General features: G+C 47.7%; 1 protein-coding gene and 1 long non-coding RNA gene across 2 annotated transcripts in view; one reads left to right on the top strand and one right to left on the bottom strand.

Annotated features, from left to right (window-relative positions):
* Window positions 1-2,177: 2,177 nt before the first annotated feature.
* LOC117065794 lies at window positions 2,178-11,076 on the bottom strand. The gene is made up of 2 exons (XR_004430040.1): window positions 10,807-11,076; window positions 2,178-2,454 (listed from the first exon to the last, which is right to left on the bottom strand). It is a non-coding gene; the product is annotated as an uncharacterized LOC117065794 (long non-coding RNA).
* A 50-nt stretch (window positions 11,077-11,126) lies between these two features.
* CTNNA1 (catenin alpha 1) overlaps window positions 11,127-22,036 on the top strand; it is a 179,832-nt gene continuing 168,922 nt past the window's right edge. Inside the window, exon 1 of the mRNA XM_033181077.1 lies at window positions 11,127-11,254. The gene's annotated coding sequence lies outside the window, so the exon portion shown is untranslated. The remainder of the gene's footprint in view (window positions 11,255-22,036) is intronic.

The following is a 22,036-nucleotide window of genomic DNA, read 5'->3' as shown; positions in this document are numbered from 1 at the left end:
AGAGAGTACAACAAATGGAAAGATCCTGATGCGGGAAAGGAATTGGTGCATTTTAGACAAAAAAGCAAAAAAAAGGAAGGCTTTGGGGTTGCAGAGGGCAACACAGTCTCCTGTTTTGGTTTCTCTTTCTCCCAAATGTTGGGTCTGGGCCTTCATGTTTTCCTAGTACACATTCTCTAAGTGCAGGTGACTTCCACATCTTTCTCTCCACACTGGGTCTTTCCTGAGCTCACGTCTGGGTATTTCCCTGTCTATAGAACATTTCCTCATATATGTTTGGTAGGCACTGAAACTAAGCATGACCAAAAATAACTGTCTGCATGACTCTCCACCCACTTCTCCACAAGCTTTATTTTACCTCCAGGGCTGTCTCTCTCTCTGGGTAAATGGCACCACTATTTCCTCACTGATCAAATCAGAAACCGGAAGATGATTCTTGACTTCTCCTTCCCCAGAAACTCCATATCCAATCCATCAGCAAGGCCTAGGCTCCTCTCTTCTTCTGCATTAACTCCCAAATCTATCCACTTCTTTCTGTCCCCATGACACTTACATACTATATACTACACTATGTAGTCTAAACCATCTAATCTGATCTAAAGCCTCCTCTACTCTACTCCCCTCCCTCTGTGTAACTACTGTAACATTTGCTGTGTATCCTCACAGACTTAACTGCTCATTAATTCAACTGAGTTCCTGTTAACCGCCAGGCACTGCTTTAGGTGCTAGAGTTGTAACAGTGAGTACAGGCCGGGCATAGTGGCTCACATCTGTAATCCCAGCACTTTGGGAGGCCGAGGTGGGCAGATCACTTCAGGTCAGGAGTTTGAGACCAGCCTGGCCAACACAGTGAAACCCCATGTCTATGAAAAATAGCAAAAATTAGCCGGGTGTGGTGTTGCATGCCTGTAATCCCAGTTACTCGGGAGGTTGAGGCAAGAGAATCGCTTGAACCCGGGCGGCGGTGGTTGCAGTGAGCTGAGATTGCACCACTGCATTCCAGCCTGGGCGACAGAGTAAGACTCCATATCAAAAAACAAAACAAAACCAGTGAGCGGAAGAGAAAATATCTGCTTTAATGAATCTTACATTTTATTGAGGGAAGACAGACAATAAATAAATAACCATACAATGTGTTAGGTCAGCAGTTTCCAACCTTTTTGGCACCAGGGACTGGTTTTGTGGGGTAGGGGGAATGGTTTTGGGATGAAACTGTTCCATCTCAGATCATCAGGCATTACAGGCATTAGATTCTCATAAGGAGTGCACAACCTAGATCCCTTGCATGTGCAGTTCACAATAGGGTTCATGCTTCTATGAACATCTAATGCCGCCGTGATCTGGCAGGAGGTGGAGCTCAGGCCTTAATGCTCCCTCACTTGCTGCTCACCTCCTGCTGGGCAGCCTGGTTCCTAGCAGGCCACAGACCTGTACCAGTCTGTTGCCTGGGGTTTGGGGACCCCTGTGTTAGGTGGTTGTAAGTGCTCTGAAGTACATTAGGGTAAGGGAATAAAATGGGGAGGAGGAAAGGGAAATGGGTCTGGTGCTAATTTATTTCTTTAAATTTTGAGACAGGCTCTCACTCTGTCACCCAGGCTGGTGTGCAGTAGTGCAATCATAGCTCACTGCAGCCTTGACCTTCTGTGCTCAAGTGATCCTCCTGCCTCAGCCTCCCGTGTAGCTGGGACTACAAGTGTATGCCATCACACTTAGCTAATTCTTAAATTTTTTGTAGAGACAATTTCTTGCTATGTTGCTCAGGCTGGTCTCAAACTCTTGAGCTCAAGTGATTCTCCCACTTTGGACTTCCGTAGTGCTGGGATTATAAGCATGAGCCTCTGCGCCTGGCTGCTGGTGCTGTTTTACAGAGTGGACAGGGGAAAGCCTGTTGGACAACATGACATTTGGGTAGAGATCTGGGTGAAGTGATGGAGTGATAAAGGGTTATCAGAGAGAAGACCATTCCAAGCAGAGAGAACAGGAAATGTAAAGGCCCTGAGGCCCGAGAGTGCTTGATGCCTTACAGGAATGTCTAGACCCCAATGTGGGCTTCAATGGAAAGACAGAGAGCAAAAGCCAAGGATGGGTCTGAGATGACTGGGTGAGATCATATAGATTTTATTCAGAGTGAGATGGGAAGCCCTAGAGGGGGATTTTTTTTTTTTTCTTTACTTTCCAACTTTTATTTTTGGTTCGGGGGTACATGTGCAGATTTGTTGCATGGATAAATTAATTGCATGTCACGGGGGTTTGGTGTAAAGATTATTTTGTCACCCAGGTAATAAGCATAGTACAGCATAGGTAGTTTTTCGATCCTCACACTTCTCCCACCCTCCACTCTTAAGTAGGCTCTGGTGTCTTTGGTTTTCTCCTTTGTATCCACATGTACTCAGTATTTCTGGGGGGGGGGGGGGGGGTTCTGAATAGAGTGGTGCATTTTCAATGGCTCTGCTGCTAGAGAAAAGAGCATCAAGATGAATGTGTATATGCTATTCAAACGTAAATGCAATATTATATGCATTGCTTCACTATCTTTTTCTTCCAAAGTGAATTTTTTTAAAAAACAAAATATGATCCTGTCATCTGTTTAGAATCCTTTGTGGCTCTCCATTCCCCTAACAGTCAAGTCTAAACTCTCACCAAGCCCTCCCAAGTCTGGCCTCTACCCACCTCAGCAGCTCCCAAATCAGAGAAAGTTTTTCCTAGATGGGACTCAGGGCCTTCAACCTTCCTTGTTCCCTTGGTCTAAAATCAAGTTATTTCCTTCCCTCCCCATCTACCTTGTTAACGTTGTGCCAAGCACTATTCTAGGCACCAGGGATACAGCACTGAACAAAATAGACAAAAACTCTAGCCCTTGTGTGGCTGAAATTCTAATAGGAATAAGACAGAAGAAAAGCAATAAATTACATATAAATTATATACCATATATGACATTATTTTAAATTTTAAATATGTATTAAAATATGTATTTTTAAAACATGATTTTATATATCAGAAGGTGATATAAGCTAAGGAGAAAACTGAACAAGGAAGAGGGGGGTGGGATGTTGAGAAAGGGGTTGCAATTTTGAATAAGGTGGCCAAGTGGAAGCCTCACTGAGAAGGTGCCTGGCAGAGGTGAGAGAGCGAGTCAGGCAGCTATTTGGAGGAAAGCATTGCAGGCAGGAAGCAAACACCCTAAGGCAAGAGCCCCTACTTGATGTGTTCCAGGAATAGCAAAGAGGACACTGTGTCAGAGAAGAGTATGGGGGCAGGTGAGGCCCTTATACGGACCTCACTCTGTACTTTGAGGGAGATGGGAGCCACTGGAGGGTTTGGGTGGAAAAGGAGTGACATGCTTGGATGTTTTTTTTTTTAGACGGAGTCTTGCTCTGTCGCCCAGGCTGGAGTGCAGTGGCGCGATCTCGGCTCACTGCAAGCTCCGCCTCCCTGGTTCATGCCATTCTCCTGCTTCAGCCTCCCAAGTAGCTGGGACTACAGGTGCCTGCTACCACGCCCGGCTAATTTTTTGTGTTTTAGTAGAGACAGAGTTTCACCATGTTAGCCAGGATGGATGGTCTCGATCTCCTGATCCGCCCGCCTCAGCCTTCCAAAGTGCTGGGATTACACGCAAGAGCCACCGTGCCTGGCCACTTGGACTCGCTTTCTAACAAGATCACTCAGGATGCTGAACTGACACTAGACTGAGGGAGGCAAGTGCAGAAGTAGGGAGACAAGTTGGGGGCTCCCCTGGCAAAATTGAGGCTAAGAGATGATGGTGGCTTGATTCAGGATGGTAACAATGGTGACAGTAAAAAGTTAGTGGCTTCTGGGCCTGGTGCGTTGGCTCATGCCTGTAATCCCAGCACTTGCTGAGGTGGGTGGATCGCTTGAGGTTAGGAGTTTGAGACCAGCCTGGCCAACACAGTGAAACCCCGTCTCTACTAAAAAAAAAATACAAAAATTGCTGGGTGTGGTGGCGGTCACCTATAATCCCAGCTACTCGGGAGGTTGAGGCGGGAGAATTGCTTGAACCTGGGAGGCGGAGGTTGCAGTGAGCCGAGATCGCGCCACTGCACTCCAGTCTGGGCGACAGAGTAAGACTCTGTCTCAAAAAAGAAAAAAAAAAGTTAGTAGGTTCTGAATCTATTTTGAAGGCAGAAGTACAGGGTCTAAGGAATCAGATTTGAAATGTGTGCGAGAAAGAAAATAGCCAAGGATAATGCCAAGGTTTCTGGCCTCAGCCATGGCCAAAATGAGAGGATGGAGTTGCCATCTAAAGAAATTAAGAAAACTTATGGGATAAGCAGGTTTGGACAGAGGTATTAGGAAATCAGTTTTGGACATACAGACATATAAAGTTTGAGATGGCTGGGCATGGTGGCTCATGCCATGTAATTCCTGTAATCCTTTGGAATGCCAAGGCAGGAGGATCACTTGAACTCAGGAGTTTGAGACCTGCCTGGGGAACATAGCTCCACTAAGAAGAAGAAAAAAAAAATGCTGTGTGTGGCAGCACATACCTGTAGTCCCAGCTACTTGGGAGGCTGAGGATCATTTGAGTCTGGGAGATCAAGGCTTCATTGAGCTATGATCAAACCATTGTATTCCAACCTAGGTGATGTAGTGAGACCCTGGCTCAAAAATAAAATAAAGTTTGAGATGTCTAGATGCCTATTGGCTATCTAAGTGGAAACATCAAGTAGGAAGCTGGATAAGTGAGTTGCAAATTCAGGGGAAAGGTTCAGGTTAGGGATATATACCGGAAGTTGTCAGCGTATTTCAAGTCAAAAGACTGGCATCAATGGGATAATGGCAGCTATTAGTAGAAAAAGAAGTCCAAGGACAGAGTCCTGGGACACTTTAATAGAAGTTTTTAACTTCAGGCTGGAGTGCACTGCAACCTCTGCCTCCAGGGTTCAAGTGATTCTCCTACCTCAGCCTCCGGAGTAGCTGGGATTACAGGCATGTGCCACTACACCCAGCTAATTTTTTTTTTTTTTTTTTTGAGACAGAGTTTTGCTCTTGTTGCCCAGGTTGGGGTGCAATGGTGTGATCTTGGCTCACTGCAACCTCTGCCTACCAGGTTCAAGCGATTTTCCTGCCTCAGCCTCCCAAGTAGCTGGGACTACAGGTGTGCACCACTATGCCCAGCTAACTTTGTATTTTTAGTAGAGACAGGGTTTCACCATGTCTGGTCTCGAACTCCTGACCTCTGGTGATCTGCACACCTCTGCCTCCCAAAGTGCTAGGGATTACAGGCCTGAGCCACTGCACCCGGCCAAAGTTTTTAACTTTTTTGATCTCAAGACTCCTTTACATTCTAAAAAATTTGAAGATCTCAAAGAATTCTTGTTTATGAAAGTTTTATCTATCAATATTTACTACAGGCCTGGCAGGGTGGCTCACACCTGCAATCTCAACACTTTGGGAGGCTGAGGCAGCAGGATCACTTGAGGCTTGGAGTTCAAAACCAGCTTGGTCAACAGGGTGAGACTCCTGTTTCTACAAAAGAAAAATTTAAAAATTAGCTACGTGTGGTGGTGTGTATCTGTAGTCCCAGCTACTGGGGAGGCTGAGGTGGAAGGCTGTTTGCACCCAGGAGATCAAGGCTGCACTGAGCTATGATAGCACCACTGCACTCCAGCCTGGGCAACAGAGCAAGACCCCGCATTATAAATTAAAATAAACAATTTCAAAATATTCATTACTTCATTAAAAAATAACTATAGTGAATCCATTACATGTTATTAACAAATAATTTTTTTTTTTTTGAGACGGTCGCTTTGTCGCCCAGGCTGGAGTGCCAGTGGTGTGATCTCGGCTCACTGCAGCTCCACCTCCCGGGTTCACGCCATTCTCCTGCCTCAGCCTCCAGAGTAGCTGGGACTACAGGAGCCTGCCACCACTCCCGGCTAATTTTGTTTTTTGTATTTTTTAGTAGAGACGGTGTTTCGCCATGTTAGCCAGGTTAGCCAGGATGGTCTCAATCTCCTGACCTCGTGATCCACCCGCCTCGGCCTCCCAAAGTGCTGGGATTACAGGCGTGAGCCACCGTGCCCAGCCTAAATAACATTTTTAAAAAGAAAAAATAACCATGTTTTCTAAAACAAAAGAAAAATTCAGGGAGAACTGTTGTTTTGCATTTTTACAAATCTCTATCTGACTTAATAAAAGATAGCTGGATTGTCATATGTGCTTTCACATTCCATGTGATGCCACATCATACATCATGTAACCTGTGGAATACTCTACCGTACACCCGGGAGAGAATGAGCATAAAAAAGCAAATGATATTTCAGAATTATTGTGAAAATAGTTTTTACCATATTACTCCCTGAAAAGTTATCAGGGATGTCCAGACTACACTTGGAGAATCCCTGCTCTAACATTTAGAGGTTAGGAGGAATTAGAAGGCATCATCAATGGAGACTAAGAAGCTTAGCCAGGAAGGCTGGAGGAAAATCAGGAAAGCCTAGTGCCCTGGAGGCCCAGTGAGAAAAGTGTTTCAAGGAGGAGAGTGACCAAATGCTGCTGATTATACAAGTCAACTGAGGAAGGAGACTGACCACTGGATTTTGCAACGTGGAGGCTGTCAGGGACCTTGATAAAAGCAGTTTTGGTAGAAAGGCAAATGCTAAAGCCAGACTGGAGGTGGGTCACCACATAAAGGTCACTTCTCAGGTCTCCGAATCCCAGAGTAGTTAATTTACCCCCAAACCTACATGTATCTCTCCCCTATCTTCACACTTGCCTTTCTTGTTTCCTGGTTTACGTGTGTGTGTGTGTGTTTTGACACAGGGTCTCAATCTGTTGCTCAGGCTGGAGTGCAGTGGTGCAATCTCAGCTCACAGCAACCTCCACCTCCCTGGTTCAAGTGATCCTCCCACCTCAGCCCTCTCCACATAGCTGGGACTACAGGTGTGTGCCACCACACCCAGCTAATTTCTGTATCCTTTGTAGAGACAGGGTTTTGCCATGTCGTGCAGGTTGGTCTCCAACTCCTGAGCGCAAAGGATCCTCTGCCTCAGCCTCCCAGAGTGCTGGGCACGGTCAGCTTCTTGTTTTAATACCTGTCTTCATTATTACACTTTATAAGTGGTGTGAAAACAGGGATCAAGTCAGTTTCAGTTTTTATTCACTTCCTCAGCACACAGCAAGTGCCTGGGATATAGAGAATGCTCCAGCCTTCCCTGGTAAGCTTTCCACGATTTCTCAGGAGTAGGAAACTGACTCTCTTTAGGCACACTGCAAATCTCTCATATTCTTTCTGTCACCTTACCCTTCTTTTCCCAAAACAAACCCTGCAAATTCATCTTCAGGGTCCCATGCTTAGAGAGATCCCATGCTGGCCAGGCGCGGTGGCTCACACCTATAATCCCAGCACTTTGGGAGGCTGAGGCGGGCAGATCATGAGGTCAAGAGATTGAGACCATCCTGGCCAACATGCTGAAACCCCATCTCTACTAAAAATACAAAAATTAGGTGGGCATGGTAGTGCACGCCTGTAGTCAGCTGAGGCAGGAGAATCGCTTGAACCCAGGAGGCGGAGGTTGTAGTGAGCCGAGATTGCGCCACTGCACTCTAGCCTGGTGACAGAGCAAGACTCCGTATCAAAATAAATAAATAAATAAATAAAATAAAATAAAATAAAATAAAAAGGAAGATCCCATGCTTGGTTTAATACTCTCTTAAAAATTAAGAATCTTGTCCCGAGTGAAGTGATGAATATACAAAGTTATGGAGCATAATCCTTTAACTCTGTCTCTTGTTACTTCATCCAAATATTTATTGACTGATTACTATTGTGTTAGGCTGTTCTTGCATTGCTAAAAAGAAATACCTGAGACTGTGTAATTTATAAAGAAAAAACAGGCTGGGTGCCGTGGCTTATGCCTGTATCCCAACACTTTGGGAGGCTGAGGCAGGCGGATCACCCGAGGTCAGGAGTTTGAGACCAGCCTGGCCAACATGGTAAAACTCCGTCTCTACTGAAAATACAAAAATTAGCTGGGCATGGTGGTGTGCACCTGTAATCCCAGCTACTCGGGAGGCTGAGGCAGGAGAATCATTTGAATCCAGGAGGTAGAGGTTGCGGTGAGCCAAGATCGCATCACTGCACTCCAGCCTAGGTGACAAAAGCGAAACTCCGTCTCTCTCTCTCACACACATACACATACACCACCCCCCCCAAAAAAAAAAAAAGAAAAGAAAAAAGAAAAAATGTTTAATTGGCTCATGGTTCTGCAGGATGTATAAGCAAGGCCTGGGCATCTGCTCTGCTTTCTGGAGAGGACTCAGGGAGCTTTTACTCATGGTGGAAGGTGAAGCTAGAGCAGGCACATTACATGCTGAAAGCAGGAGCAGGAGGGGGCTGAGGTGCTACACCTTTTTGTTTTTGAGACAGGGTCTCACTCTTGCCCAGGCTGGAGTGTAGTGGCACAATCAAGGCTGACTGCAGCCTCAACCTCCCCAGGCTCAGGTGGTCTCCCCACCTGAGCCCCCCAAGTAGCTGGGACTACAGGCACACATCACCATGTCTGGCTTTTTTTTTTGAGACAGAGTTTTGCTTTTGTTGCCCAGGTTGGAGTGCAATGGAATGATCTCGGCTCCACCTCTGCCTCCTAGGTTCAAATGATTCTCCTGCCTCAGCCTCCCGAGTAGCTGGGATTACAGTATACCACCATACCCTGCTAATTTTGTAGTTTTAGTAGAGATGGGGTTTCACCATGTTGCCCAGGCTGGTCTCGAACTCCTGACCTCAGGTGATCTGCCCGCCTTGGCCTCCCAAAGTGCTGCGTGAGCCATGGTGCCCAGCCTGCCTGGCTAATTTTTTTGTATTTTTTTGTAGAGATGGGTTTTCACCATGTTGCCCAGGCTGGTCTCAAACTTCTGGGCTCAAGCCATCAACCCACCTTGGCTTCTCAAAGTGTTGGGATTACAGGCGTGAGCCACCGTGCCTGGCCGGTGCTACACTTTAAAACAACTACATTTCATGAGAATTCCCTTAGTACTGGGAGGACAGCACCATGCCATGAAGGATCCTCCTCTGTGACCCAAACACCTCCCACCAGCCCTACCTCCAACACTGGGTATTACATTTCAGTGTGAGATCTGGATGGGAAAAATATCCAAAATATATCAATTATGTTCTGAGTTAGCCAGCTGAAGTAGAGGGATGCCAAAGCCACTCTAGGCAGAGGGGACTACAGGAACAAAGACCCTGCAGCCAGAAACACGACAGGTGTAATTGGACAAGAAAGACCTTGTCAGGGTTTGCCTTTTTCTTCTTCTTTTTGAGACAGAGTCTCACTGTGTTGCCCAGGCTGGAGTGTAGTGGTGCAATCATGGTTCACTGCAGCCTTGGACTCCCAGGCCCAAGCAATCCTCCCACCTCAGCCTCCCAAGTAGCTGGGACCAGAGGTGGTGCCACTACATCCAGCTATGTTTTTGTATTGTTTTGTAGAGACGGGGTTGTCATGTTGCCCAGGCTGGTCTCCTGAGCTCACGTGATCCACCCACCTTGGACTCCCAAAGTGCTGGGATTACTTGCGTGAGCCACTGTGCCCATCCTCTTTTTCTGAAAGGTTGTTCTCTCCCCACTTCATGGTCCTACTGCCCTTTGTCAGCATCTCTTAACTAGCACAGGCCCACAGTACTTTGAATTACAGTGGGCACATTCACCCACAGATGTTCACTGGGCACTCCCTAGGGGATGGGTGATGTGCTGGGTGCTGTAAGAGATACAGCTCCTGCCTTCCAGAAGTTTACATTCCCTTGGGGGAGAGGGAGATGTGAGGAGTAGAGGGTAAACACAGTGAGGGCAGGTCTCCCTAGCACCCTGCTCTCTGTTCAGCACAAGGCCAGCAGTGGACATTGTTGTCTTGCATTATTTCAGGTTTATAGGCCAATACTGAAATCCATCTTGTTCATCATCCCGTGAGCAGGGGAAACATCGTTAGGGTTTTCTATACCAGGCTGATAGTGAGCGTGTAGTATTTTTTTTGTGTGTGTTGTTTGCTTTGTAATTTTGTTTTGTTTTTGTAGTATTTACCATGAAGATAAGAAAGCGTGAGAGTAAAATTCCTTAAATGACCAGAGGAATAGAGATAGAAGTCAGGTCCCTCAAATTTGTTGGAGGAGGAGGACGAGCTGGGAGGGAGGACGAGCTGGGGACGGGGCAGGAACAAGCCCAAAAAGGGACAGCTGCTGTGGTAAATGTCCTCACACCTGTAATTATAGGCTCACATCTGTAATTCCAGCACTTTGGGAGGCTGAGGAGGATCTTGAGCCCATGAGTTTGAGACCAGCCTGGCAACATAGTGAGGCTCTGAGTCTGTAGTTCCAGCTACTCCGGAGGCTGAGGTGGGAGGGTCGGTTGTCCAGGGATTTGAGGCTGCAGTGAGCCGTGATCGCGACAATGCACTCCAGCCGGGGCCATAGGGGGAGACCCCGTCTTTAAAAAAAAAAAAAAAAAAAGTCCTTGATCAAGAGGGCTTCGGGTGTCCCCATCTATGGAGGGGACGGGTTCGGTGAATTCTGGAGGCGCTTCCACCTCACATTATGAAAGGTCCTGAGAGTCAGATTCTAGTTCCACTGTGTCCCGAAGCTGTGGGGCCTTTCCTCAGCCTCCGCTTCTCCTTCTGTAAAGCCAGGTAGTGGGCCGAGATCACTCTTTCAGGAGCCTGTGACTCCGGGACACCTGTGACACTCTTGAGGGGAGGGTGCCCAGGACCCCGCGTCGCGACTCTGGGATTCCACCGGGATGGGGGCCCGCGCGAGGCCGCGCCCCGAGCCTCACCTGTGCGCGGAGCCTTGACTCACCTGTCCTCCAGCAGCCCTCTCTGCCCGCGGGCTGTTCCAGGAGTCACCGCTCCTCCTCCCTCTCGGGGGGGGGGTCACTCCGGGCCTAAGCTCCCACTAGGGGCCGGGAGGAAGGAATTCTGAGGTGGGCGGCGGGGAGGAAGAGGTCCCTCGGGGGTCCCAGCCCGGCGTTGCCAGACTCTCTTCGCGGTGGGGGCCCTCTTCCCCAAAAGCAGAGGCCGGAACGGCCGGGAAGAGCGGGCGGGGCGGCGGAGGGAGGCGCCGGGAAGAGCGAGCCGGAGGGAGGTGCCAGGAAGGGCGGGCGGGGCCGGGGCCTGGGCCGGGGCGGGGGCCGCGGGCGGGGGGCGGGGGCGGCTCATTTCCTCCTCGTAGCCGGACTGGAGGGAGACAAAGCAGCGGCCGTCGTTTTCGGGCCTCCGGAATTTAGCGCTCACCCCGCTCGCCGCAGGTAACTTCATACCTCCCTCCTCGCGGGCGCGGTCGCTCGGGCCGGGCCGAGAGGGTCCTTGGGCCGGGCCGTCCCAAGCTGGGCCCTGCGAGCGGCGGGCTGGCGGGGCGCGGTCTCTTTGGCGACGTCGCCAGGAATTGGACTCCGGGCGGGCGTGGGACCCGCGTTGGGCCGGCGGCCCCTTCCCCTGCGGGGCCGGAGTCTGGGGCCCGGGCGGGTACGGCCGGCGCTTCCCAGCGCTCGGGAAGTCGGGGGGCCGCCGCGGCTGGGGAGAAACCACAGGCCCCGCGCCGCCTCCGCTTTTCCTCTTGGAAAAGTTTTCTCGCGGTTTCTAAACTTTGTTGCCGCGGCCTCGGCGCGCGCGGCAGCCCAGCGCCGGGCCCCTTAGCCGCCTTCCTTCCCTGGGGCGGTGCGTCTGGGAGCCGCTTTCCGGAGAATTAATTGTCGTCCGACCCCGAGGCGTCCCTGCCCCCTCCCCCTTCCCGGCCGCCGAGATTTCCCGGTGGGGCGGCGGGGACGCGGGCGCGGCGAACCCGGAGGCTGGAGCCCGGGCTTCTCCCATAGAGCCTCGCGTTAGGCGCGCCACACCCGTGTGGACTTTTGGCGTGACCGGCGTCCACCTGGACTCGGGGATTACTCAGCTTTCCTGGGCTGCTTGTTGGTTGGACGCACTTCGCTTTCAGCCCTGGTTTTCAAGAGTGGCATTAGAGATTTTTTTTTTTAATTGTTGTTGACTTTTAAAGGAGCGTGTGTGTGCGTGCGAGTGTGAAGCACTTGTTGGAAAAAATGTTGCCTGAATGAATGCCTGACCTTTGCTTGGCAGCAGTGGCTTCTCAGTAATGCAGGCGACGGTTGGCACAATTCCAGGGTTGACTCCCTCTTACGTCCTCCTGCATCTTGGTCATATTTTTTTGGTATGTGTGTTTTGTACAGAGTTTACAATTATTTGGAAAAGAGCGAGATATGTTAAGTCTACAACTAAATTCGGGATATTCTCTATTTATAATGAAGGAAGTGCTTACATCATTGTTGGGACTGGATAGGCATTTTGTGGAGCGGATATTTGTGTTTAGTTAGCAGTGACTTTTAAATACTGGACAGGTGGGTGTTACTTTAAGGAACGGAATTTGTAAATCGAATTAATTAGGATGTGTTGTTTTACAGGAAGAATGAAAAATGAGTGTAGGAATTATCCATAGTTTCTGCCTAATTATTTACCCATCTGGACTTCTGAACAAACATTTTTTTTAAAGACAGGGTCGCCCCGGCTGGAGCGCGATCACAGCTCACCGCAGCCTCTATCTCCTGGGCTCAAGTGATCCCCCCACCTCAGCTTCCCCAGTATCTGGGACTACAGGCACGCGCCACCACACCCGTCTGATTTTTGTATTTTTGGTAGAGATGGGATCTTGCCGTTTTGCCCAAGCTGGTCTCGAACTCCTGGGCTCAAGTGGTCCTCCTGCCTCGGCCCCCCAAAGTGTTGTGATTACAGGCCTAAGCCAGGGTGCCTGGCCCCACCTGGATTTTTATTCAGTTAAAGAATAATTTTTTAATACACTCAAGAGCTCACAGTGTAATAGGGGAGATACACACCCCAGGTGTAGTACAGAGCGGACTGTAGTAAGTGCCATAACAGTACTAATGAAACTATTGTCTGAGTTGAATCTTACCTAATACTAACAACAAAAGAAACTTGTGGAGGCACGGAGAAGGGTCTAATAAGTTTTATTTGGATAAGTCCAGAAAGGCTTCCAGGAGGTGGTGGCATTTGATCAGGATGAAACGTGAGTCAAGGTTTTTTTAAGTAAAGGCATGAGAAGCATAAAAGGGCATAGGTGTTTGGGGAATTGTGATATCACTCTCTTGGCTTTCTTTTCCTTTTGACTCATCTCAGTTTCTTTCTTTTCCTCGCCCTCTTTCCTCTCATACCCAAAGTATCTTTGTCCTCCACACCACTGATGTGGCATCACCTTCACTCCCATCAGTGATATCTCATTTCATATAGTGACTTAGAGATGAGAGGTACCCTCCTCCTCCAAGATGAGAATCACTGCTTTGTGCAGTCTCTTCTGTAAGCAGCCTTATGTGCTAAAAGTCCAAGCTTTTATTTTGAGTGCAGATGTGTCTCCTGACCCACATGGTCACCTGTGCATTGGGAAGCTCTTTGGGTATCCCAGGCTTCTCAAACTCAAGGTGTCCAAAGTGGGACTCCTGTCTCTTCTGGAGACATGAACCAGATGTGGAGATCCAGGGTAACTGCCCTGCCCAGGTTTTGGGATGTCTTTTTTTTTTTGATGGAGTCTCTCTTTGTTGCCCAGGTTGGGGTTCAGTGAGGTGATCCCAGTTCACTGCAAACTCCACCTCCTGGGGATTCAAGCGATTCTCCTGTCTCAGCCTCCGGAGTAGCTGGGATTACAGGTGCAAGCTACCACGCCCAGTTTATTTATTTATTTATTTCGAGACAGTCTCACTCTGTCCTCCAGGCTGGAGTGCAGTGGCGTAATCTCGGCTCACTGCAACCTCCGCCTCCTGGGTTCAAGGGACTCTCCTGCCTCAGCCTCAAGGAACTGGGATTACAGGTGCGCGCCAACATGCCCGCCTACTTTTTTTGTATTTTTAGTAGAGATAGGGTTTCACCATGTTGGCCAGGCTGGTCTCAAACTCCTGACCTCGTGATCCACCCACCTCAGCCTCCCAAAGTGCTGAGATTACAGGCTTGAGCCACCGTGCCCAGCCTGATTTTTTTTTTTTTTTTAGCAGAGACGGGGTTTCATCATATTGGTCAGACTGATCTCTAACTCCTGACCTCAGGTGATCCACCTGCCCAAGCCTCCCAAAGTGCTGGGATTACAGGTGTGAGCCACCGCACCCGGCGGGTCTTCGGATTTCTATGAGAAAGTAACTCACTGTGGGGCATGACAGACAGCCCTGATTGTTGGGGGTGGTGGTGTATGCTGATGAGGATATGGAGAGAAGGAGCAGGGCCCTCTGCATTTGTAAAGGTCCTGAGACAGGAAAGGCTCCATGTGTTGAGAGACTTGAGAGAAGACTTGTGCAGCTTGGGTACTTTGTGGGTGGGGAGAAGACCTCATGTGAGATTGCCAGAGAAGGCAGAGACCATGTTGGGGTTTTATTCTAGAGGCGTAAGAAGCCATTGTAGGGAGTTTCATGTTTTGATTTCCTTTTTAAGACTCCTGCTAGTGCTTGGAGAAGGCTTCTCTGTGTGCATGTGGAAGCAGAGAGTTAAGCTAGGAAGATGATGGAATTCAAGGTGGTAGGGATGAAGGGAGCTGTATTTTGGAGAAATGAGACAGGACTTAAATATGGATTGGGGCTGGACAGAGTGGCTCATGCCTGTAATCCTGTGTGTGTGGGTTTTTTTTTTTTTTTTTGTGGGGAGGCTGAGTTGGGAGGATCACTTGAAGCTAGGAGTTCAAGACCAGCCTGAGCAACTTAATGAGACCCCACCTCTAAAAAAAAAAAAAAGAAAATCAATCAGACATGGTGACGTGCTCTGTAGTCCCAGCTACTCAGGAGGCTGAGGTGGGAGGATTCATTGCTTGAGCTTGGGAGGTTGCAGTGAGCTCTGATCGTATCACATACAGCCTGGGTGACAGTGAGACCCTGTCTCAAAGAAAAGAAAAAAGGGAGGAAGGGAGGGAAGAAGGAAGGAAAAAGAAAGAAAATAGAATGGTGGTTGCTAGGGGCCGGGTGAAGGGGAATAGGGAGCTATTGTTATGGGTACAGAGTTCAGTTTGGGAAGATGAAAAAAGTTGTGGAAATGGATGGTGAATGTATGTAATGCCGCTGAGGCATACAGTATTTAAAACCAGTTCAAGGCTGCTGTGAGCTATGATCATGCCCCTGCACTCCAGCCTGGGCAACACAGTGAGACCCTGACTCAGAAAAAAAAATGGACTGGATGTTGGGGGCCTAGAGTAAAGTTGTTTCATCAGTGATTCCCTCCTACTCTCCCAACATAACCTTTCTTTCTTTTTTTTTTTTGAGACGGAGTCTCGCTCTGTCGGCCCAGGCTGGAGTGCAGTGGCCGGATCTCAGCTCACTGCAAGCTCCGCTTCCCAGGTTTACGCCATTCTCCTGCCTCAGCCTCCCGAGTAGCTGGGACTACAGGTGCCCGCCACGTCGCCCAGCTAGTTTTTTGTATTTTTTTTTTAGTAGAGACAGGGTTTCACTGCGTTAGCCAGGATGGTCTCGATCTCCTGACCTCGTGATCCGCCCGTCTCGGCCTCCCAAAAGTGCTGGGATTACAGGCTTGAGCCACTGCTCCTGGCCTGCATAACCTTTCATGATGAGCTTTTAGTCATATCTTAAGACTCAGCACTTTTGTTTCTGGTAGCAAATTTCTTAGCACTGGGTGGTGCATTACATCACGCTGTATCTTATTATTGATGTACCTGTTTGCCTTTACTGCTAGGAAAGGAGCCTTGTAAACTGCTTGAAGGCAGGAACTGATGATGGCCTTAGTCCTTGTCTTGGTGCTTAATACCTGGCATGGAAGGCAAATTAGATGTTTGTTGAGTGAAGGAGGAAAAAGTCTTTTCTGCCTGGAGTCTAGCTTGTGGATGGAATGATGACAGGTGAGGCAACAGTCAGATTGTGGAGGGCCTCAAATAGCAAATTTGGGCAAATTGAGAACCATCTACAGACCATTCTTCTTCCTTTCCACCCAGATCTAATCACTGATGAAATCCTCTCCATGCAGTCCTCAGCTTATATGTAATATATTACTTTTTTCTCCTCTCTATGTCTTTTTTTTTTTTTTTGAGGTGAAGTTTCGCTCTTGTTGCCCAGGCTAGAGTGCAATGGCTTGATGTCGGCTCACTGCAACCTCTGTCTCCTGGGTTCAAGTGATTCTCCTGCCTCAGCCTCCCAAGTGGCTGGGATTACAGGTGTGTGCTACCACACCTCGCTAATTTTGTATTTCAATTTTATTTATTTATTTATTTATTTATTTTTGAGATGGAGTCTCGCTCTGTCACCCAAGCTGGAGTATAGTGGCGTGATCTCAGCTCACTGCAACCTACCCCTCCTGGGTTCATGCCATTCTCCTGCCTCAGCCTCCTGAGTAGCTGGGACTACAGGCGCCCACCACCACACCTGGCTAACTTTTTATATTTTTGGTAGAGACAGGGTTTCACCACGTTAGCCAGGATGGTCTTCATCTCCTGACCTCGTGATCCACCTGCTTCGGCCTCCCAAAGTGCTGGGATTACAGGCGTGAGCCACCGTGCCCGGTCTAACTTTTTTGTATTTTTAGTGGAGATGTGGTTTCACCATGTTAGCGAGGATGGTCTCGATCTTCTGACCTTGTGATCTGCCTGTTTTGGCCTCCCAAAAAGTGCTGGGATTAACAGACGTGAGGCACTGTGCCTGGCCAATTTTATTTAATTTGTTGAGATGAAGTCTTGCTCTGTCACCCAGGCTGGATGCTATTCTCCTGCCTCAGCCTCCTGAGTAGCTGGGACTACATGCGCCTGCCACCACGCCTGGCCAATTTTTTTGTATTCTTACTGGAGATGTGGTTTCACCATGTTAGGCAGGATGATCTCGATCTCCTGACCTCGTGATCTGCCTGTCTCGGCCTCCCAAAAAGTGCTGGGATTACAGGCGTGAGCCCCTGCGCCTGTCCAATTTTGTTAATTTTTTTGAAATGAAGTCTTGCTCTGTCGCCCAGGCGGAGTGCAGTGGCACAATCTCAGCTCACTGTAACCTCTGTCTCCTGGGTTCAGGTGATTGTCCTGTCTCAGCCTCCTGAGTAGATGGGGTTAGAGGTACCCACCACGACGCCTGGCTAATTTTTGTGTTTTTACTAGAGGCAGGGTTTCGCCATGTTGGCTGGTCTCGTCTTAAACTCTTGACCACACGTGATCTGCCCACCTCGGCCTCCCAGAGTGCTGGGATTACAGGTGTGAGCTACTGCACCTGGCCTCCTAATTTAATTTTTCAGACTTATTTAATACTGTAAATTGTTGCCACCACTCCTGTGTATCAACCAGGCATTTGTATTTATGTTCCTTTTGTTTGCCATTTTACTGGAATGCTCCATCCTCCTCTAACAAACGCTATCCACTACCCACTTCTTTTTCTGTTTTTTTGAGACAGTGTCTAGCTTTGTTGCCCAGGCTGGAGTGCAGTGGCACCATCTTGGCTCACTGCAACCTCTGCCTCCCGGGATAAAGCAGTTCTCCTGTCTTAGTTTCCCAAGTAGCTGGGATTACAGACATGCACCACTACACCCGGCTGATTTTGTTTTTAGTAGAGACAAGGTTTCACCATGTTGGTCAGGCTGGTCTCAAACTCCCAACCTTAGGTGATCCACCTGTCTTGGCCTCCCAAACTGCTGGGATTACAAGCGTGAGCCACCATGCCCGGGCATGAATAAGATGATTTATAAAGGATATTTTAGGCCAGGTGCAATGGCTCGCACCTGTAATCCCAGCACTTTGGGAGACTGAGGCTGGTGGGTCACCTGAGGTCAGGAGTTTGAGACCAGCCTGGCTAACATGGCGAAACCCCATCTCTACTAAAAATACAAAAATTGGCCAGGTGTGGTGGTGTACACCTGTAGTCCCAGCTACTTGGGAGGCTGAGGCTGGAGAATCGGTTAAACCCGGGAGGCAGAGGTGCAGTGAGCCAAGATCGTGCCACTGCACTCCACCCTGGCAACAGAGTGAGATTCCCTCTAAAAAAAAAAAAAGAATTGTCAGTTTCCTGCAAAAACTGCAAAATTGCAGTTTGCAGGAGAATTGCTTGAACCTGGGAGGTGGCACTTGCAGTGAGCCAAGATCGCGCCATTTGCACTCTAGCCTGGGCGACGAGTGAGACTCTGTCTCGAGAAAAAAAGGATATTTTAATTTTTCATGTGATAAAATGCTGATTTATTCTTTCAATTATGCAGTGCTGGACAGAACATGTTTTTATCCATATTAAGTGGGTTATTATTTAGTATCTTTCTCTTTGCTGTGATACCTGACTCATTTCTTTGCCTATAGCAGGTAGCAGGTACTAGTCAATAAATATTGAATTAGTTATAATAGATATGGTATGTATAGGGTTGTGCCAGATTGATAAGGGGTGGAAACATGGTTTTATACCCAGCTTATTAAAATTTTTCTTTTATAAAACTCATGTTTTATGACCTAGAGAAATATTGTTAATGTTTTGTGTCTATCCTTTAATATTTTTTATAGGCATGTATATTGACTACATATAACTTATAAAAACCAGATTTTTCATTATGTGCTCTTTTGTAACCTACTGTCCACTTAAGCATAACTGGAACATTTCCCTATTAACTTTTATGTATCACTAGGAAGAAATGCTGCCAGATAAACTAGGAAATGCTGTCCATTGTTAGATATATTCAGATTTTTAGATGTGAAATGTTAAAAATGTGAAATAATTTGTGCTTTAGAATTGATGAAATATGATTAATTTTATAATGCTAATGATCCCCTCCTATTCCATTATGTAACTTCTTTAATCAGTCCTCTGTTGGACGTTTAGCAAGCTTCCAGGGCTGCTTTAGTTTGTAGCTAAATCTTTTACCCATCCTTGATCATTATTATTATTATTATTATTATTATTATTTCTTTATCTTTTTTGAGACAGAGTCTCACTCTGTCACCCAGGCTGGGGTGCAGTGGTGCTATCATGGCTCACTTTAGCCTTGACCTCCCCAGGCCCAAGCGATCCTTCCACTTCAGCCTCCTGAATAGTTGGGACTTTAGGCATGAGATACCATGCTTGGCTATTTTTTTTTTTAAAAGATTATTTCTTTAGTATAACTTCTTAGAAGTAGAATTCTTGTGAATATTGTAAATGTACTTATCACTCATCACTCTTCATTTCCAGAACCTAATGGTGCCTTGCAAGTTCCTTAGGCTCTTTTTTTTTTTTCTGTTCCTCAGACTCCATAATTTCAATTGCCCTATTTTCAAGCTCGTTGATTCATTCTTCTGCCAGCTCAAGTCTGCTTTTGAGTCCACTAGTGACTTTTTAATTTTTAGTCATCGTACTTTTCAACTCTAGAATTTCTTTTTGGTATCTTTTTAATTATATTCCTTTTTTTTTTTTTTTTTTTTTTTAACAGTCTCGCTTTGTCACACAGGCTAGAGTGCAGTGGTGTGATTTCTGCTCACTGTATCCTCTACCTCCTGAGTTCAAGTGATTCTCCTGCCTCAGCCTTCCGAGTAGCTGGGGCTGCAGGTGTGTGCCACCCTGCCTGGCTAATGTTTGTATTTTTAGTAGAGGTGGGCTTTGACCATGTTAGCCAGGCTGGTCTCAAACTCCTGGCCTCAAGTGATCTGCCCGCCTTGGCCTCCCAAAGTGCTGGGATTACAGGCATGAGCCACTGCACCTGGCCGATATTTTTATTTTTATTTTTATTTTTGAGATGGAGTCTTGCTGTGTTGCCAGGCTGGAGTGCAGTGGCACGATCTCAGCTCACTGCAACCTCCGCCTCCCGTGTTCAAGCAATTCTCCCGCCTCAGCCTCCCGAATAGCTGGGACTACAGGCGCGCACCACCACACCTAGCTAATTTTTGTATTTTTAGTAGAGATGGCATTTCACCATGTTAGCCAGTATAGTCTTCATCTCTTGACCTCATGATCTGCCTGCCTCAGCCTCCCAAAGTGCTGGGATTACAGGCGTGAACCACCACACCCGGCTGGTATTTTTATTTTTATTTTTATTTTTATTTATTTTTTTTGAGGCGGAGTCTCGCTCTGTCGCCCAGACTGGAGTGCAGTGGCCAGATCTCAGCTCACTGCAAGCTCCGCCTCCCGGGTTTCCGCCATTCTCCTGCCTCAGCCTCCCGAGTAGCTGGGACTACAGGCGCCCGCCACCTCGCCCGGCTAGTTTTTGTATTTTTAGTAGAGACGGGGTTTCACCGTGTTAGCCAGGATGGTCTCGATCTCCTGACCTCGTGATCCGCCCGTCTCGGCCTCCCAAAGTGCTGGGATTACAGGCTTGAGCCACCGCGCCCGGCCTTTTTATTTTTAAAATACATTATTTTCTTGATTTTTTCCCCACACCTTCGTTTTGTTTTTTGGACATCTGTGAGACAGTTGCTTTAATGTCTTAGTCTAGTAGGTCTTCCATCTGGTCTTTCTCTGGGACAGGTTTTTTTTTCTTTTTTTTGAGATGGAGTTTTGCTCTTGTTGCCCAGGCTGGAGTGCAATGGCGCAATCTCGGCTCACCGCACTGCCTCCTAGCTTCAAGTGATTCTCCCGCCTCAGCCTCCTGAGTAGCTGGGATTACAGGCATGCGCCACCAGGCCCGGCTAATTTTGTATTTTTAGTAGAGATGGGATTTCTCCATGTTGGTGAGGCTGGTCTCGAACTCCTGAACTCAGGTGATCAGCCAGCCTTGGCCTCCCAAAGTGCTGGGATTACAGGCATGAGCCACCGTGCCCAGCAACTGGGACAGTTCTTATTGGTTAATTTTTTTTTTTTAATGGGTCATACTTTCCTGTATCTTTGTATGCCTTGTGACTTTTTAATTTTTTTTTACAAACTGGACATTTGAATCTAATGATGTGCTAACTCTGAAAATTGGATTCTTCTCATTCCAAGGGTTTGCTGGGGTTTTTTGTTTATTTATTACAGTTAGTTTTTATGCTGAGGGTCAGCCCGAGATACAAACTTAAGGACTTCTCAGGTCTTTTTTGAGCCTGCACCTTTCCCTGGGCATGCTGCACCATGGTAACTTTTTCTTTATCTCCCCCTCACCCTCATGATTGCTTTTGAATATCCTAGTCTTTAAAGTCTAGTTCCTAAAGAGGAAAAAGAGAAAATGAAGGAAGTTGGGGGGGGGTGGGGGCCATTGGCCCATTAAATTCTCTGGAAGTCTACTTCAGCTAGACGGGGAGGGCTTGCAGTCATGGAGGGGGTGCAATAATGACTATCCTTCTCAGTGTCTGCCTATCCCTGATTAGAAGCAGCAATCAGCAGTTAGAATATGGATCCCTAATATTTGGAGGACAGGGTCCTTATTGCCCATCCTGGTTCCCAAAAGCTGCTTGCAAGCTGTTTCAGGAATGCATTCTAGGTTGTCTGCCCATCGCTGGGGGCTAGGGAATGGGGTAGCTGCTGCTCAGCTAAGGGCTGAAGTTGACCGAAATTAACCCAATTTACTGTCCCAGTCTTTCCTTGGAAGTTGCAAGCTTTCTTCAGTAATCCCCAGAATTACATCTGATGAATTATGCCAGTATAACTGTCTAGGTGGGGAGACTGATTTTGGTGCTTCCTACTCTGCTGTTTTAGAATCCGGAATCCTCTCCCAGAATTTCTCTCCTTTTTATTTTTGAGATGGAGTTTCGCTCCTGTCGCCTAGGCTGGAGTGCAATGGCGCGATCTTGGCTCACCGCAACCTCTACCTTCCGGGTTCAAGCAGTTCTCCTGCCTCAACTTCCTGAGTTGCTGGAATACAGGCATGCGCCACCATGCCTGGCTAATTTTGTTTTATTTAGTAGAGACGGGGTTTCTGCATGTTGGTCAGGCTGGTCTTGAACTCCTGACCTCAGGTGATCCACCTGCCTTGGCCTGCCAAAGTGCTGGGATTACAGGAATGATCCATTGTGCCTGGCCGAATTTCTTTCCTTTTAAAAACGGAATAATGTTCCATTTATTGTATGTGTATGCCATATTTTGTTTATCCATTCTTTTTTTTTTTTTTTTGGGACAGAGGCTCTCTCTGTTGTCCAGGCTGGAGTACAGTGGTGCGATCTTGGCTCACTGCAACCTCTGCCTCCCAGGCTC

Source organism: Trachypithecus francoisi, unplaced genomic scaffold, assembly GCF_009764315.1.
Source record: "Trachypithecus francoisi isolate TF-2019V2 unplaced genomic scaffold, Tfra_2.0 Lachesis_group2, whole genome shotgun sequence".
Lineage (NCBI taxonomy): Eukaryota > Metazoa > Chordata > Mammalia > Primates > Cercopithecidae > Trachypithecus > Trachypithecus francoisi.
The sequence above is the reverse complement of the archived record's forward strand: the minus strand, read 5'-3'. Positions and strand labels throughout refer to the sequence as shown.